Source organism: Pongo pygmaeus, chromosome 9, assembly GCF_028885625.2.
Source record: "Pongo pygmaeus isolate AG05252 chromosome 9, NHGRI_mPonPyg2-v2.0_pri, whole genome shotgun sequence".
In the NCBI taxonomy this organism is placed as follows: domain Eukaryota; kingdom Metazoa; phylum Chordata; class Mammalia; order Primates; family Hominidae; genus Pongo; species Pongo pygmaeus.
The window spans coordinates 25,716,054-25,732,534 of NC_072382.2; the positions used below are offsets into that span (position 1 = coordinate 25,716,054).

A 16,481-nucleotide genomic window follows, 5' to 3' on the forward strand; every position below is an offset into this window, starting at 1 on the left:
TATGGATATTATTCTTTGTTGGTGGCATAATTTGCAAATACTTTTTTCCATTCTATGGGTTGCCTGATTATTCTGTTGATTATTTCTTTTGCTGTGCGTAGGATTTTTAGTTTAATTAAATTCCATTTTTCTATTTTTGTTATTGTTGCATTTGCTTCTGGGGTCTTTGCCATAAATTCTTTACCTAAGCTATGTCACAGGAGTTTTTCCTAGCTTTTCTTCTAGGGTTTTTATAGTGTCATGTTTTAAGTATAGATCTTTAATTCATCTTAAGTTAATTTTTTTATATGGTGAGAAATAGGGGTCCAGCTTTATTCTTCTGCATATGATTAGCCAGTTTTCCTAGCACCATTTATTGAATAGGGTGACCTTTCCCCCATTGTTTATTTTTGTCAACTTTATCAAAGATCAGTTGGTTGTGGGTATGTGGCTTTATTTCTGGGTTCTCTATACTGTTCCCCATTGATCTATGTGTCTACTCTTGTACTACTACCATGCTGTTTTAATTTCCACAGCCTTACAATATAATTTGAAGTCAGGAAACATGATGTTTCAGGATTTGTTTTTTTTTACTTAGGAGTGCTTTGGCTGAATGGACATTTCTGGTTTTGGTTTGGGTCCCCAAAATGAGCTTTAGGATTTTTTTTTTAATTCTTTGAAAAATGACATTGGTAATTTGACAGAAATTGCATTGAATCTGTAGATTTCTTTGGGCAATATGGTCATTTTAGAATGGCATGAACCCAGGAGGCAGAGTTTGCAGTGAGCCAAGATTGCGCCACTGTACCCCAGCCTGGGCGATAGAGCGAGACCTCATCTCAAAAAAAAAAAAAAAAAAAAAAAAGGTCATTTTAATGATATTGATTCTTCGAATCCATGAGCATGAGATGTTTTTCTATTTGTTTGTGCCCTGACCTTTCAAAAAATTATTCTGCTGTTCTAACTTAGAGCCTCATTGACTTCTTGACCTATCTAAAGATCAATTTTTACTTATTAAATTATTCATCTTTTTGTAATATTTGATACTCTTAACCACCCTTCCTTCTTGAAACTTTTTATCCCTAAACTTTTATGATGCCATTTTCCATAGCCCCTTTCTGATCATTCCAGCATCATCATGACTATGTTCCCTCTTTTCTTTGTTCATTAAATGATTTAAGTCAGTGGCCTAGATCCTAAAACTAGATCTAACACCCAGAAATGAATCTGGCATATTGAATGATCTCAATAAATATTAGCTGAATAGTTTGTCCTTATGAAATCTAGCCAATGCCTATTACTTAGACTATACCTTATGAACTGGCAAATATGAAATCCAGAACTCAGGCTTAGGAGGTTTAGGTCCAGATCTAATGCCATGCTTTCCCTTACTACACTATTTTTTCCTCTCATTTTTTTTAATCTGATGATTCATTATTTCCTGATAACACATACACACATACTCACATTGAGGCTAATCGGGTTTTGGGCATGAGCTAAGTGCTGTGTCTGTGGTGATGAACTTGTTGTCTTCATGACAGTTATGTAGGTAAGGACACCAGCTCACTATACTGTATTCTCTGTCCTCTCTTCTTCACCCTTCATTTCATTTTTCAAACTCATGCCAGACTATTCTTTGGAAAATGTCTAACGCTCATTTAAAATTCTTCAGTGGCTCAACATTACACATACAATGGAGTTCCATCCTTCTGGACATTTCATAGAAGGCCCTTTATAATTTGATCTCTGACTATGTACCCTCAACTCCTCCACATGCCTACTTGTATCTTGCATTCCAAATGGAGTAGGTTCTTTGGTATTCCTGAATAATGCAATGGCTTTGCTCATCTAAGTGTTTTCTATACATATCATCTTGTTGGAATTTAGTAGGAATTTTTTGGGGGGAGCAATGGATAACACTTCCCATGCCTGCTTGGGTTTTGAGTTCACTTAGAATTATACATAAAGCCAGACAGGTATAATGCAAAATGTGACCTTCACCCTGATAATGTGTATATTAGAGTATGAAGTTTATATGGTTAGGCAAGTGGGTGTCCCTAAATCTCAGAATAGACAGCCTTATGCTGTCTTTCAGTCAAAAACAACACTGAAAAATTGCAGCTTCACCATGGGGGAAGAAGGACTTTCGTGATAAGCTTTCTGTACGGCCCAGAGAAAGATTATTGACTCTCTGAGAGAAGGAGAGCTATTCACAGTAGCCAAGATATGGAAACAACCCAAGTGTCTGTCAACAGGTGAGTGAATAAAGGAAATGGGGGGGGGGTGTGTGTGTTAGATATATATATATTATATCTATATATATAGATACATATCTATAGATATATTATATCTATGTATCATATATATAATATATATCATATATATGATATATAATCATATATATGATATATATGAATATTATTAAATCTTTAAAAAAGAAGGAAATCCTGCCAGTTGTGACAATGTGGAAGAAACTGAAGGGCATCATGTTAAGTAAAATAAACTAGACACAGAAAGAAAAATATAGCATGATCTCATTTATATAAAATAGTTGAACTCATAGTAATAGTTAGTGGAATAGTGTTTACCAGGGGTTGTGAGTGGGGAACTAGGGAAGATGTTAGTCAAAGGATTCAAAGTTGCAGTTACAAGATAAATAAGTTCTGGAGACCTAATGTTCAGAATGGCAACTATAGTTAGTAATAATATATTGTGCATTTTCCATTTGCTAAAACAGTAGATCTCAAGTGTTCTCACACACACAAAACAATAGCAACTAAGTGAGATGATGGATGTGTTAGTTGGCTTGATTGTGTAATCATTTTACCACATATACTTATATCAAAACATCCCATTGTTGTATGACTTTAATAAATTCTATTTGTATTTTCCAGCTATACCTTAAGAAAGCTGGAAAGTAGGCTTAAAAGTATTTTCACCCTTTGACCCACCAATTCTTCTAGAATACCTAGAAGAATTCTCCTAGATATACTAGGGAAATTGGGTTTGATGCAAAAAGATTAATGCACAAGTTTGTCATCCTAATATTATCTCTAGTTGTAAGAAAATTGGTTACCATAAATGTCTCACAATTCAAAGTTAATTAAATAAATTATGAAACAGTCATTAAAGAAAAAAAAGAGAGAGAGAATACACAGCCCTCTTCTCCTTTCAAAATCACCAGTCAGATTAAGCTGCTCATCTTCGCCTATGGGGGAGTTAGTGAGAGAACAGAGAATGCCCAGAAGTACTATGAAAGTAAAATTCCCTCAAACTCTAAGTATTTTTGGATAAGTAATGATTATATGGATCAAATATACAAATATAACCTGATTTTATCAGGAACTTTTCTATTTTGCATCAAAACAAAACAAAACAAAAAACCTTCACTTTGCCTTAAATGAAGTCGATTAGCTCACAAAACCAAAATGTATGAGGACAGAATTTTCTTTAGGTGTGGTTGAATGAGTCCAGGTACCCAAGCAATGTCATAAGATTTGGTCTATCTTCATCTCTGCTTTCCTCTATCCCAATTCCAATCTCAGGCAGGCTCTTTTGTTACTAAGACAGTAAGATTACTATCAGCAACTGGCAACTATCCCATAAATGCTGCTCACCAGGTAGAAAGAGGGCTTCATGTTCCCCAAAATTCTAGCAAAATGCCTGAGGTTATCATTGGATGACTTAGGCTTTGAAGTAAAAGAATATACTTTTTTTGCTAAGCCTGATTCTGTGTCCCCACTAGAACTATGGTTAAAGTTAGCAGCTGAAGGACTGAGATGAGGGAGGGGTGGCTCATGAAAGGGATAGTAGAGTGTTGTTTCAGAAGAAAGAGGATCTATTTGGAACATGCAGAAACAATGGATGTCCACATATTCACTGTTCCTTAGGTGAAAGGAGTGATAAAGCAAGGTAGAACAGATTTTGTGTATCAGTGAAGCCGAGTCTAGGTAAAAGTGTCTTTTCTAGATTATGCTTATTGTTAAATTTTACTTCTCCATGATTCTATTGCAGCTAGCCAAGAGATTATACTCATTTTTTGTTAGCCTAGAAATCACTTTCTTGAAATAGGTGAACTGGGAAATCTTTCTGCTATACAGAAAATATTGTTGCTGTGACGATTGTGGTAGTAGAGTCCTGTTGGAAATGAGTTGGGAAATAGCTAGAAGAAACCCCAGTCTCCTCTGTCAGATGAAATGGTACAAGCAGCTGTAAATTTTTCTGTTCTACTTTCCCCTAGAATCACACAGAAATATATACACACACATATATACAGAAACCCACATACACAAACACACAAAAACAGGCCAAATCATCATCTAACCCAAAAATGATGAAACAAAAGAATATACATGCCAACTTTCATATAATATAAATAAAAATACCTCCAAAATTTCAACTTAATGGTATGTGTCAGATTGTATTGACTCACTTGTGAAAGAAAGATTGCAGTATTACTCATTCTTATTTCAAAGAACATATTTAGAGGTCGCAGTGATTCGTGATGATCAGCAAAAACAGACCCTTTGTGCTCTGTCGTACACTGGCAGGGATGTCTGTGTTAGCTTTGCCAAGGCCCCAGTTGTGCTCATTCCAATATGGACTAATTTTATTTTCCTTTCCCTCTCTCTCTTTCTCTGTCTCTCTCTCTCTCTCTCTCTTTTCCTCTCTCTCTGTTTTTAATGTTTGAAAAATACAATAGAATTGTCTCTTCAGCATGTGGATATCTGCATGTGTTAAAATTACTTCTATTTTAAGCTCACTCTCTTTTTAATTTAACAGGACATGTCGGAACATGCAGTCTCTTTTCTTTTCACCCTCCTAGAAAATAGGAAATATACAAACCGATCTTGATGGAGGCAAAAAGCCAACTTGTAGGGGAAACAAACAAATAATAATTAAGCACACAAACAAATATAAAGAAAGAAACAACATTTGAAGGTCTGGGTGATTTGATTTGAGTTGAAATCCCACAGCGTTTGATATGAAGAACTGCGGTACAAAAGAATAACAGCAAGGACATAGGGAGGAATACGGGCAGTCTTCTTGCCTGCATATTAATAGGCAAGGCATTAACTTTGCCTTACCTCAGTTTGCCAGAAGATATTAAAATGAAACTTCTCAGTTATAAATATCCATACATAGGCTTACCATATGAAAAAAATAAGAAAAATATCTCACACTTATTGAGAGTTCATTTTTATGTGAGATAATATGTTTAGAATATATATAATGTGTATATATATAACATATATAATATATATATCTAAATATATACATATCCCAAAATAAAAAAAAAATTACCCTTTATGAGGCTGACTTGGATAATTATCTCCTTTTTACAGGTGAGAAGACACATTGACTTAAAGCACTATCACAAATGCTGTGGTATACCCTTCAGATCCTTATTCAGGATAGGGTATTGCTGTGGTTTGAATGTTTGTCCCCTTTAAAACTCATGCTGAATTTTGTTGTTGTTGTTTTTATTTGTTTGCTTTTGAGACAGGTCTCACTCAGGCTGGAGTGCAGTGGTGCGATCTTGGCTCATTGCAACCTCCACCTCCTGGGCTCAAGTGATCCTTCCACCTCAGCCTCTCGAGTAGCTGGGGCCACAGGCACACACAACTACGCCCAGCTAATTTTTGTATTTTCTTGTAGAGACGGGGTTCTTCCATGTTGCCCAAGTTGGTCTCAAACTCCTGGACTCAAGCGATCCACCCACCTTGGTCTCCCTAAGTGCTGGGATTACAGGCATGAGCCCCTGTACCAGGCTTATGTTGAAATTTAAACCCTAATGTGGCAGTACTGACCAAGCATGGGGCCACTAAGATGTGATTAGATCATGAAGGCTCTATTTACATGGATAGATTGTTCCATTCATTGATTAATACATTAATGAATTAATGGATTAATGGGTTATCATTGGAGTGGAGTTGGTGGCTTTATTAAAATAGGAGGAGAGACCTGAGCTAGCATACTCAGCCTCCTCTCTATGTGATTACCTGTGCCATCTTGGGACTCTTCAAAGTTTCCATCAGCAAGAAGGCTCTTAACAGATGCAGCCTTTTGACCTTTGGCTTCTCAGCATCCGTAACTATAAGAAACAAATTACTTTTTTTAAATAAATTACCCAATTTCAGGTATCCTGCTATAAGAAACAGAAAACTGACTAATATACAGATGCCTATTTCCCTAGATGTCTGAAATGTTGGCTTCAAAAGTGCACAGCTGAATTCCTCTTGGGGAATTCCTCTGCCAAAGAAAACTCCCTAGTTCCAGGTTACACTTAGTCCCTTTGGACAATCTCCTTCCACTCACTAGTTTGGAAGAGAGTACAAAAGCCCACTCCTTGCCTCAATCTGGGACATCTCTGAAAAGCCATCTTAGCTCCAGAATTCCCTGAGGGATTGCTGGGGCTTTGGTAGCAATCACACTGCTGTTCAGCTTCTCCCTCTGGCCAATCCTATTACTATCACTCCTCATGGGTGCTGATTAAGAGCACTCCTCAGTGAACCTTCTTCATAAAAATTTTGTCTCATAGTCTATTTCTGGCAACCACAGCCTAAGGCAGGCATCTAGAATAGGTGCCAATTAAATGTCTGATATTACAGTTATTGATCAGAAGCACCTATATTAACAATAGATTGTTCTAAAAAGTCAGTTAAGTAATAAAGTGTAAAGGCTTTGCATTTTATCCAAATACTTACTACATTTATTGTTACACATAGATATCAGTACGTAATGCTTCATCAATTAATCTCTGGCCATATTACCTGAGCGATATATCCATGTAGCATAAAGTCAGCCCTGCCCCAAATGCTGTTGGCTCACAATAAGTAGGACCAGTAATTTTATTGGTCTTTTTTCTTGTGTTATGCAATGCATAATAAGGAAATGTGTGGTCGTCAGTGCCTGAATGCCACTTTCAGTAATAGAAACGCCTTCTGGGGAAATAAGATTGGTGCCAGGACAAGAATATGGAAGCAAGCTTGAAATTATTTCACTTCTATTTCAGAATGGTTTTTAAAAAAAGAAAAAAAAAAAGGCAGCAGCAAGACCATTTTGAGGGCTGCCACCACACTGAGGCATTTCAATGAAAATAATTCTATAGCTTTCTGTAACCTACTAAATAGAAATCCAGGGATCTTAGGTGGGCCTGTCAGCAGTGCCAACTTACCTTTGTACATTATCATTCACAAGGTCCCTTCATGAGCACTTAGTATTTTTTTTTCCAAAGTGGACTTAGTTATTCCCTAAACAGAAATAAAAACAAATATATTAAAAAAAAATGAAATATAAACTTTCTGGCTAAGATAGTGCAAGCCCCATGAGGCCCCATTGCTTTATTTATTTATTCATTTTCCCTTGAGAGGCCACAGTTGAATTTTGGCAGTAGTGGAAAGAGCATTAAAACAGAAAGAATCCCTTATTTTTGGCTACAGACACCCCCTCCCCCCAAAAAATCCCTAAAACCTGAAGGATGAGGATAAATATCAGAGAGAAGACATCTGTATAATGGGAACCCGTAAGGCTGTGTATGGACCTGCAAAAGTCCTGGCCTTAACACTAAGCTTTTTGTGTAAGACAGACACAGACTAGCATAGAAACGATTTTGAAAACTAATCTGACATTAGAAATATCATGTAGAGAACGAAGATAGAAGTTAAAATTTGAACCAAACTGTGTTGATTGCCGGCCGAAACAACAACAGAAATCCACATTCTCCAGAGGATTTTAACAGGACCTAGTATCCATGCAGCATAACATATTTTCAATTAACAGTGATTCAATATACAAAGAACCCAAAAAAAATGTTATAGGTTATCTAGAGAAAAGACTAACAGATGACACCTGTGAGATGACCCAGATGTTGAAATTATTAGACAAAACTTAAGGCAGCTACTATAGCTATACTCTATAATATAAAGATAAACACAGTTGAAATAAATGGAAAGATAACCATTTTCAGCAGAGAAATAGAAATTATTAGACCAAAACTTTAACCAGCTACTATAGCTATACTCTGTAATATAAAGATAAACACAATTGAAATAAATGGAAAGATAACAGTTTTCAGCAAAGAAATAGAAACTATAAAAAATAACCAGGTAGGGCCAGGAGCAGTGGCTCATGCCTGTAATCCCAGCAGTATGGGAGGTCCAGGCAGGTGGATCACCTGAGGTCAGGAGTTAACGACCAGCCAGACCAACATGGTGAAACCCTGTCTCTACTAAAAATACAAAAAATTAGCTGGATGTGGTGGCATGTACCTTTAATCCCAGCTACTTAAGAGGCTGAGGCAGGAGAATCCCTTGAACCTGGCAGGTAGAGGTTGCAGTGAGCCAAGATCGTGTCACTGCACTCCAGCCTGGCAACAGAGTGAGACTCCATCTCAAAAAAAAAAAAAAAAAAAATTAGAATGAAAAAATGAAATATCTGAAGTAAATTTTTCACTAAAAGAGCTCAATAGCAGAATAAAGATGACAGAGGAAAAAGTCAGTGGACTTAAAGATAGACTAAAATAAATGTTTAAATCTGAAAAATTATACACTTACAGATTCAACAACTACGAACTCCCCATCCCCAAATAAATTAAAAACTAAAAGACCATCCAGATACATAACAATGTAACTGATGAAAACCAAAGATAAAGAAAACATCTTGAAAGCAAATGGAGAAAACTAACATATTACATAGGGGGGACAAAATGTAAATTACTTTCTATTTCTTGTCAGAAACCATGTAGGCCATAAGACAGTGAAACAACAAATTTAAAATGCTAAGAGAAAAAAGCTATCAACAAAAACTTCTATATACATTGAAAATATCCTTCATGAAAGAAGATGAAATAGAAACATTCACAGATGAAAGGAAACAGAGAATTTGTCACCAGCAAATCTGCTCTAAAAGAAATGCTGAAGGAAGTTTTCCAGGCTGATGGGAAATTACACTAAACAGAAACTTCAAAGTTTGGAAATGAAGAAAGAGCATGAAAAATAGTGACTATCTGGGTTAATATAAAAGATAAATTTCTCCCCTGAATTCTATAAAATACATATGACTATTGAAAGCAAAAATTATTGCAGTGTCCAGTGAAGTCAAGTTTGTATATGTATGTATGGCAACTACAAGATAAAGGAGGAACCTAAATACTTGTAGTAAGATTTCTAAATTTTATTGGTGTAGTAAAATGTTACCTCTACATACATAGAGTAAAAGGGGGAGCTGTATACATTGTAGTCTCTGGTGCAACCACTAAGAAAAAAAAGTAACACAATAAAATATAAGCAAAAAGACAATAGATGAGTAAATACTAAGTGCAGAAAAATTATATTAAAAATATATAAGAAATGATAATTCTCAGAAAATTAACAAAAGAAAATAACATCTTTACTGTGATAAAGGTTATCTACAAAACTATATACATAGTGAGAACTGAATTCATTCTACAAAGATGAGGAATAGGGCAAGGGTGGCAGCTCCTGTCGCTCCTATTCAACATTATACTGGAATACTAGTGATTGCAATAAAACAAGGAAAATAAATCAAAGGCATACAGGTGAAAAATGAAGGAATAAAAATACTTCTTTTGTAGATCATATGATTATCTGTGTAGAAAATCCCAAAGACCCTATAAATATTGTCTTAGAACTAGTAAGTAAGCTTTTGTGATTGTGGAACAAAATTATACCAAAATCAATTGTCTTTCTATATAGTAGCATTAAATAAATAGCAATATTTAAAAGTAGTGTTTTTTTATCATAGAAGCAAACAACATTAAAAATGTATAAACAACATGAAATAGGTATAAAGCTTTAAAATTAAGTGCAAAACTTGTTTATAGTAAGTCCTCACTCAACATTGTCAATAGGTCATTGGTGAAAGTGACTTTAAATAAAACAATGTACAGCAGGTTCTCAAATAACATTGTTTTCTTCAATGTTTCATTATGATGTTGATGAGAAAAAAATGAGTTTTTTTATACATCATTTTGCTTAAAATCGCAGTTAGTAAGCTACACTGAAAATGACAAAGCACTAACGAAAGGGCTAAGACTGAAATAATTAGAAAGATATACTATGTTCATTATTAAGATGTCAGTTCTCCCTTTGTTGATTTATAGATTTAATGCAATTTTGAACAAAATTCTAGCAGGATTTTTAAATAGAAATCAACAAGCTAATTATAAGGTATATTTAGATGTCAAAGGAAATAGAATAGTCAAACCATTCTGAAAATGAGGAATAATGCTATAAGACTCGCTTTAAGTGACTTCAAACTTATTATATATAAAGATACAGTAATCATAATTGTGTTTTTGTGGAAGGATTGATATGTAGAAAAATGGAATATATCCATATATGTATACACAATTGATTTTTGACAAAGGTGCTAAAATAATTCAAAGAAAAAAGATAATCTTTTCAACAAATGATGCTAGAAAAACTGGATGACTCTAAGCAAGAAAAAAAAATTAACCTCAACTCATACTTCAGACCTTTCAAAATACTAACTCAACACATATAACACCTTTCATTGTAAAACCTAAAACCACAAAACTTCTGTAAGAAAACAAAAGAGAAAATCTCTATGATTTTTAGATTGCCCAACATGTTCTTAGATAAGTCACCAAAATCGCTGTTCAAAAAAGAAAAAAATAAGATAATTAAATTGTATCCAAATTTAAACATAATTGGTGAAAAATACCATTGAGAAAGTAAAAAGACAAGTCACAGACTGGAAGACAAGGTTTTAAAATTATATAGCTGATAAAGAATTTGTGTCTGAAACTATACGGAATTTTAAAACCCAATAATAAGATAACAAGCAATCCAAGTTATTTGAAAACACAAAAAAGCAGAACTATAGAGACATTTCACCAAACAAGATACTCAGATTGCAAGCATATGTAAAAGTGCTTAATATCATTATTAGGTGGATTAGTTTACTAAGACTGCCATCACAAATTGCCACAAACTGGGTGTGTATTAGTTTGTTTTCATGCTGCTGATAAAGACATACTTGAGACTGTGAAATTTATAAAGAAAAAGAGGTTAAATGGACTCATAGTTCCACGTGACTGGGGAGGCCTCACAATTGTGGAAGAAGGTGAAAGGCACGTCTTACCTCGTGGCACGCAACAGAGAATGAGAGTCAAGCAAAAGGGAAAACCCCTTATAAAACCGTCAGATCTCATGAGACTTATTCATTACCAGGAGAACAGTATGGGGGAACAGCCTCCATGATTCAATTATCTCCCACTGGGCTCTTCCCACAACACATGGCAATTATGGGAGCTACAAATCAAGATGAGATTTGGATGGAGACACTGCCAAACCATATAAGGGTGGCTGAGAAATAAAACCAAAAACCAGAAATTTATTCTCTGAAGATGGGAAACAGTTTGGCAGCATTTCACGTAGTTAAACATACACTTATGTTAACATATTAATATTTACTCAAGAGAAATCCAAATTTATGTTCCCACAACAACTCACACTCAGATACTGATGGTGGCTTTCTTAATAATTGTTAAAAAGCAGAAGCAACCCAAATCTAGTGGTTAGTGGATAAGGAAAATATGGTACATCCACACAATGGAATACTGCTCAGCAGTAAAGAGGAATTAACTGTTGATACATAAAACAATATGAATGCAACTCAAACACATCATGCATTATCCTAAGCAGCATATCAACACACCTCCCCTAGGTCAAGTTCTTCCCCAGAAGGAATTCAGTTGTAAGGTGTTATAATAGCAATATTTATGCATTGTTATAATCTATCATAGCACTTATCGCTAAAACATTAACCTCTATTTACTTGTCTGTTTCTTCCACTAGTCTGTGAAATCAAGGGTAGACTTCATCATTTCTAAGCTTAGCACAGTGGTGATTTTGCAGTGAATTTTCAATAAATAAATGAAAAAAATAGCCAGACTTTCTATTGCACTATGATTACATCATTTCTTAAATCTGCTACATTATTTCCTACCATTCCCCTCTTATTTTGTCATATCCTCAAAGTCCTTCCATCCATGCACGGGTACATCTATGACCCATTTCCTTACCTCTCCAGATTTCAGCCCTCTAAATTCTGAACTTTAATGGTTTCATTGTTCCACTTCTTTTCTGAAGGCAAGAGGTGTGTTTCATATATTTTCATATAGTCCTAAGTGTAGTATCCTCTAATTGGCAATTAATCTTTGATTGATTCAACCAGTATTTACTAAGTGCCTATAATTTGCCAGTTTCTGTTCTACAAGCTGGGTACATAGCAGGGACTCAAATATACAAATGTCCCTCCTCTCAAAGAGTTTATGTTCCAGTGAGAAAAGTTTCAGAATAAACATAAAACAAATAAATACATAACATGTAAGCTGGCAGTAAGTACCAGGGAAATAAGAAAGGATTAGGAGATAGGCATTGGGTATATATGTGGTGGTGGGAGGAAAGTCACATAGAAGGAAGGATTGCCATTTTGTGTAGAGTGATCAGGCAAGATCTAATAAAATAAAGATTAAATAGAGACTGAAGAAAGATAGGGACTGGGTCGGGCAGAGTTATGGAGAGAAAAATCACTCTAGCATCTCACTTATTCCTGGATGAGCACCTTAAAAGTTCACAAAGGGGAAAAAAGAGGGGGCATGTTCATGCAGATGGAGAGAAATATTTGAAATCTTTCTAATACAACAGAGCATCTTTTTCATGAGTAAAACCTATAATTTAATGGGATCTGATAATTTAGGGTGGAGAACTGCTTGAGAGCACAAGGCAATGTTTCTTTTACCTGTTGTTAAAACCAAGCAGGCTGCCATGTATTACAGTGTAGGGTGCAGGTAGCAAGGCTGAATGACTCTTCTAAACTCTGTCCTTAAAAATATGTCCTCCACAGGCCAGGTTTGGTGGCTCATGCCTGTAATCCCAGCACTTTGGGAGGCCGAGGTGGGTGGATCACGAGGTCAGGAGACTGAGACCATCCTGACTAATATGGTGAAACCCCGTCTCTACTAAAAATACAAAAAAATTAGCCAGGCGTGGTGGCGGGCACCTGTAGTCCCAGCTACTCGGGAGGCTGAGGCAGGACAATGGCGTGAACCCAGGAGGCGGAGCTTGCAGTGAGCTGAGATTGTGCCACTGCACTCCAGCCCAGGCAACAGAGCCAGACTCCGTCTCAAAAAAAAAAAAAAAAAAGTCCTCCACATACTATCATATCACCCTCTATCTTCTTTGTCTCAATGGCAGTTTGAGGGGCAAAATCTATCATTTAAGATTTAGTTCTGAAAAGGGAATAGGCAAAAACAGGAGGTAAAGAAATAGCCAATCATCTATTGTCTGAGAGCACAGCGGGAGGGACAATGATCAGGATATAAACCCAGGCATTCGAGCCGGCAATGGCAACCCGCTTTGGGTCCCCTCCCTTTGTATGGGAGCTCTGTTTTCCCTCTATTAAATCTTGCAACTGAAAAAAAGAAAGAAAAGGGGAAATATCAAAATTGTCAGGAGATTTGAATAATGTAGGATCACAATTCAGTGAGAAACAATACTTGACTTCTATTTAAAGTGACAATGTAATATTTTAAAAGTAAATATAGGTGGTAATATAATTGTTAAATATCTTAGTTATTTCAAAAGTGAGAGTATTGGTTATCTTAAAAAGTCAAGGACACGATAAAATCAAGATTAAACATAAGAACTTATTCTGAGAAGACACAATTTTCATTTTTCAGGCAGATTACTCAGGAAAAAAAAATGTTTTAGAGCCTGTTAAAAAGACCAGTATGTATAACTAGAATAACCAATACAGAGAAGTGCTTAAAGGAGCTGATGGAGCTGAAAGCCAAGGCTCGAGAACTACGTGAAGAATGCAGAAGCCTCAGGAGCCGATGCGACCAACTGGAAGAAAGGGTGTCAGTATGGAAGATGAAATGAATGAAATGAAGCGAGAAGGGAAGTTTAGAGAAAAAAGAATAAAAAGAAACGAACAAAGCCTCCAAGAAATGTGGGACTATGTGAAAAGACCAAATCTATGGCTGATTGGTGTACCTGAAAGTGATGGGGAGAATGGAACCAAGTTGGAAAACACTCTGCAGGATATTATCAAGGAGAACTTCCCCAATCTAGCAAGGCAGGCCAACATTCAGATTCAGGAAATACAGAGAACGCCACAAAGATACTCCTCGAGAAGAGCAACTCCAAGACACATAATTGTCAGATTCACCAAAGTTGAAATGAAGGAAAAAATGTTAAGGGCAGCCAGAGAGAAAGGTCGGGTTACCCCCAAAGGGAAGCCCATCAGACTAACAGCGAATCTCTCGGCAGAAACTCTACAAGCCAGAAGAGAGTGGGGGCCAATATTCAACATTCTTAAAGAAAAGAATTTTCAACCCAGAATTTCATATCCAGCCAAACTAAGCTTAATAAGTGAAGGAGAAATAAAATACTTCACAGACAAGCAAATGCTGAGAGATTTTGTCACCACCAGGCCTGCCCTAAAAGAGCTCCTGAAGGAAGCACTAAACATGGAAAGGCACAACTGGTACCAGCTGCTGCAAAATCATGCCAAATTGTAAAGACCATCGAGACTAGGAAGAAACTGCATCAACAAACGAGCAAAATAACCAGCTAACATCCTAATGACAGGATCAAATTCACACATAACAATATTAACTTTAAACGTAAATGGACTAAATGCTCCAACTAAAAGACACAGACTGGCAAATAGGATAAAGAGTCAAGACCTATCAGTGTGCTGTATTCAGGAAACTCATCTCATGTGCAGAGACACACATAGGCTCAAAATACAAGGATGGAGGAAGATCTACCAAGCAAATGGAAAACAAAAAAAGGCAGGGGTTGCAATCCTAGTCTCTGATAAAACAGACTTTAAACCAACAAAGATCAAAAGAGACAAAGAAGGCCATTACATAATGGTAAAGGGATCAATTCAACAAGAAGAGCTAACTATCCTAAATATATATGCACCCAATACAGGAGCACCCAGATTCATAAAGCAAGTCCTGAGTGACCTACAAAGAGACTTAGACTCCCACACAATAATAATGGGAGACTTTAACACCCCACTGTCAACATTAGACAGATCAACGAGACAGAAAGTTAACAAGGATACCCAGGAATTGAACTCAGCTCTGCACCAAGCTGACCTAATAGACATATACAGAACTCTCCACCCCAAATCAACAGAATATACATTTTTTCAGCACTACTCCACACCTATTCCAAAATTGACCACATAGTTGGAAGTAAAGCTCTCCTCAGAAAATGTAAAAGAACAGAAATTATAACAAACTATCTCTCAGACAACAGTGCAATCAAACCAGAACTCAGGATTAAGAAACTCAGTCAAAACAGCTCAACTATATGGAAACTGAACAACCTGCTCCTGAGTGACTACTGGGTACATAACAAAATGAAGGCAGAAATAAAGATGTTCTTTGAAACCAACAAAAACAAAGACACAACGTACCAGAATCTCTGGGACACATTCAAAGCAGTGTGTAGAGGGAAATTTATAGCACTAAATGCCCACAAGAGAAAGCAGGAAAGATCCAAAATTCACACCCTAACATCACAATTAAAAGAACTAGAAAAGCAAGAGCAAACACATTCAAAAGCTAGCAGAAGGCAAGAAATAACTAAAATCAGAGCAGAACTGAAGGAAATAGAGACACAAAAAATCCTTCAAAAAATTAATGAATCCAGGAGCTGGTTTTTTGAAAGGATCAACAAAATTGATAGACTGCTAGCAAGACTAATAAAGAAAAAAAGAGAGAAGAATCAAATAGATGCAATAAAAAATGTTAAAGGGGATATCACCACCGATCCCACAGAAATACAAACTACCATCAGAGAATACTACAAACACCTCTACACAAATAAACTAGAAAATCTAGAAGAAATGGATAAATTCCTCGACACATACACTCTCCCAAGACTAAACCAGAAAGAAGTTGAATCTCTGAATAGGCCGATAACAGGATCTGAAATTGTGGCAATAATGAATAGCTTACCAATCAAAAAGAGTCCAGGACCAGATGGATTCACAGCCGAATTCTACCAAAGGTACAAGGAGGAACTGCTACCATTCCTTCTGAAACTATTCCAATCAATAGAAAAAGAGGGAATCCTCCCTTACTCATTTTATGAGGCCAGCATCGTCCTGATACCAAAGCCTGGCAGAGACACAACCAAAAAAGAGAATTTTAGACCAATATCCTTGATGAACATTGATGCAAAAATCCTCAATAAAATACTGGCAAACCAAATCCAGCAGCACATCAAAAAGCTTATCCACCATGATCAAGTGGGCTTCATCCCTGGGATGCAAGGCTGGTTCAATATATGCAAATCAATAAATGTAATCCAGCATATAAACAGAACCAAAGACAAAAACCACGTGATTATCTCAATAGATGCAGAAAAGGCCTTTGGCAAAATTCAACAACTCTTCATGCTGAAAACTCTCAATAAATTAGGTATTGA

At 36.1% G+C, this 16,481-nt stretch overlaps 1 long non-coding RNA gene across 1 annotated transcript in view; it reads right to left on the reverse strand.

Moving 5' to 3' along the window:
- LOC134740333 (uncharacterized) overlaps positions 1-7,226 on the reverse strand; it is an 89,478-nt gene extending 82,252 nt beyond the window's left edge. Inside the window, exons 1-2 of the long non-coding RNA XR_010127726.1 lie at positions 7,157-7,226; positions 5,982-6,073 (exon numbers count right to left, since the gene is read on the reverse strand). This is a non-coding gene — a long non-coding RNA (uncharacterized LOC134740333). The remainder of the gene's footprint in view (positions 1-5,981; positions 6,074-7,156) is intronic.
- Positions 7,227-16,481: the final 9,255 nt, after the last annotated feature.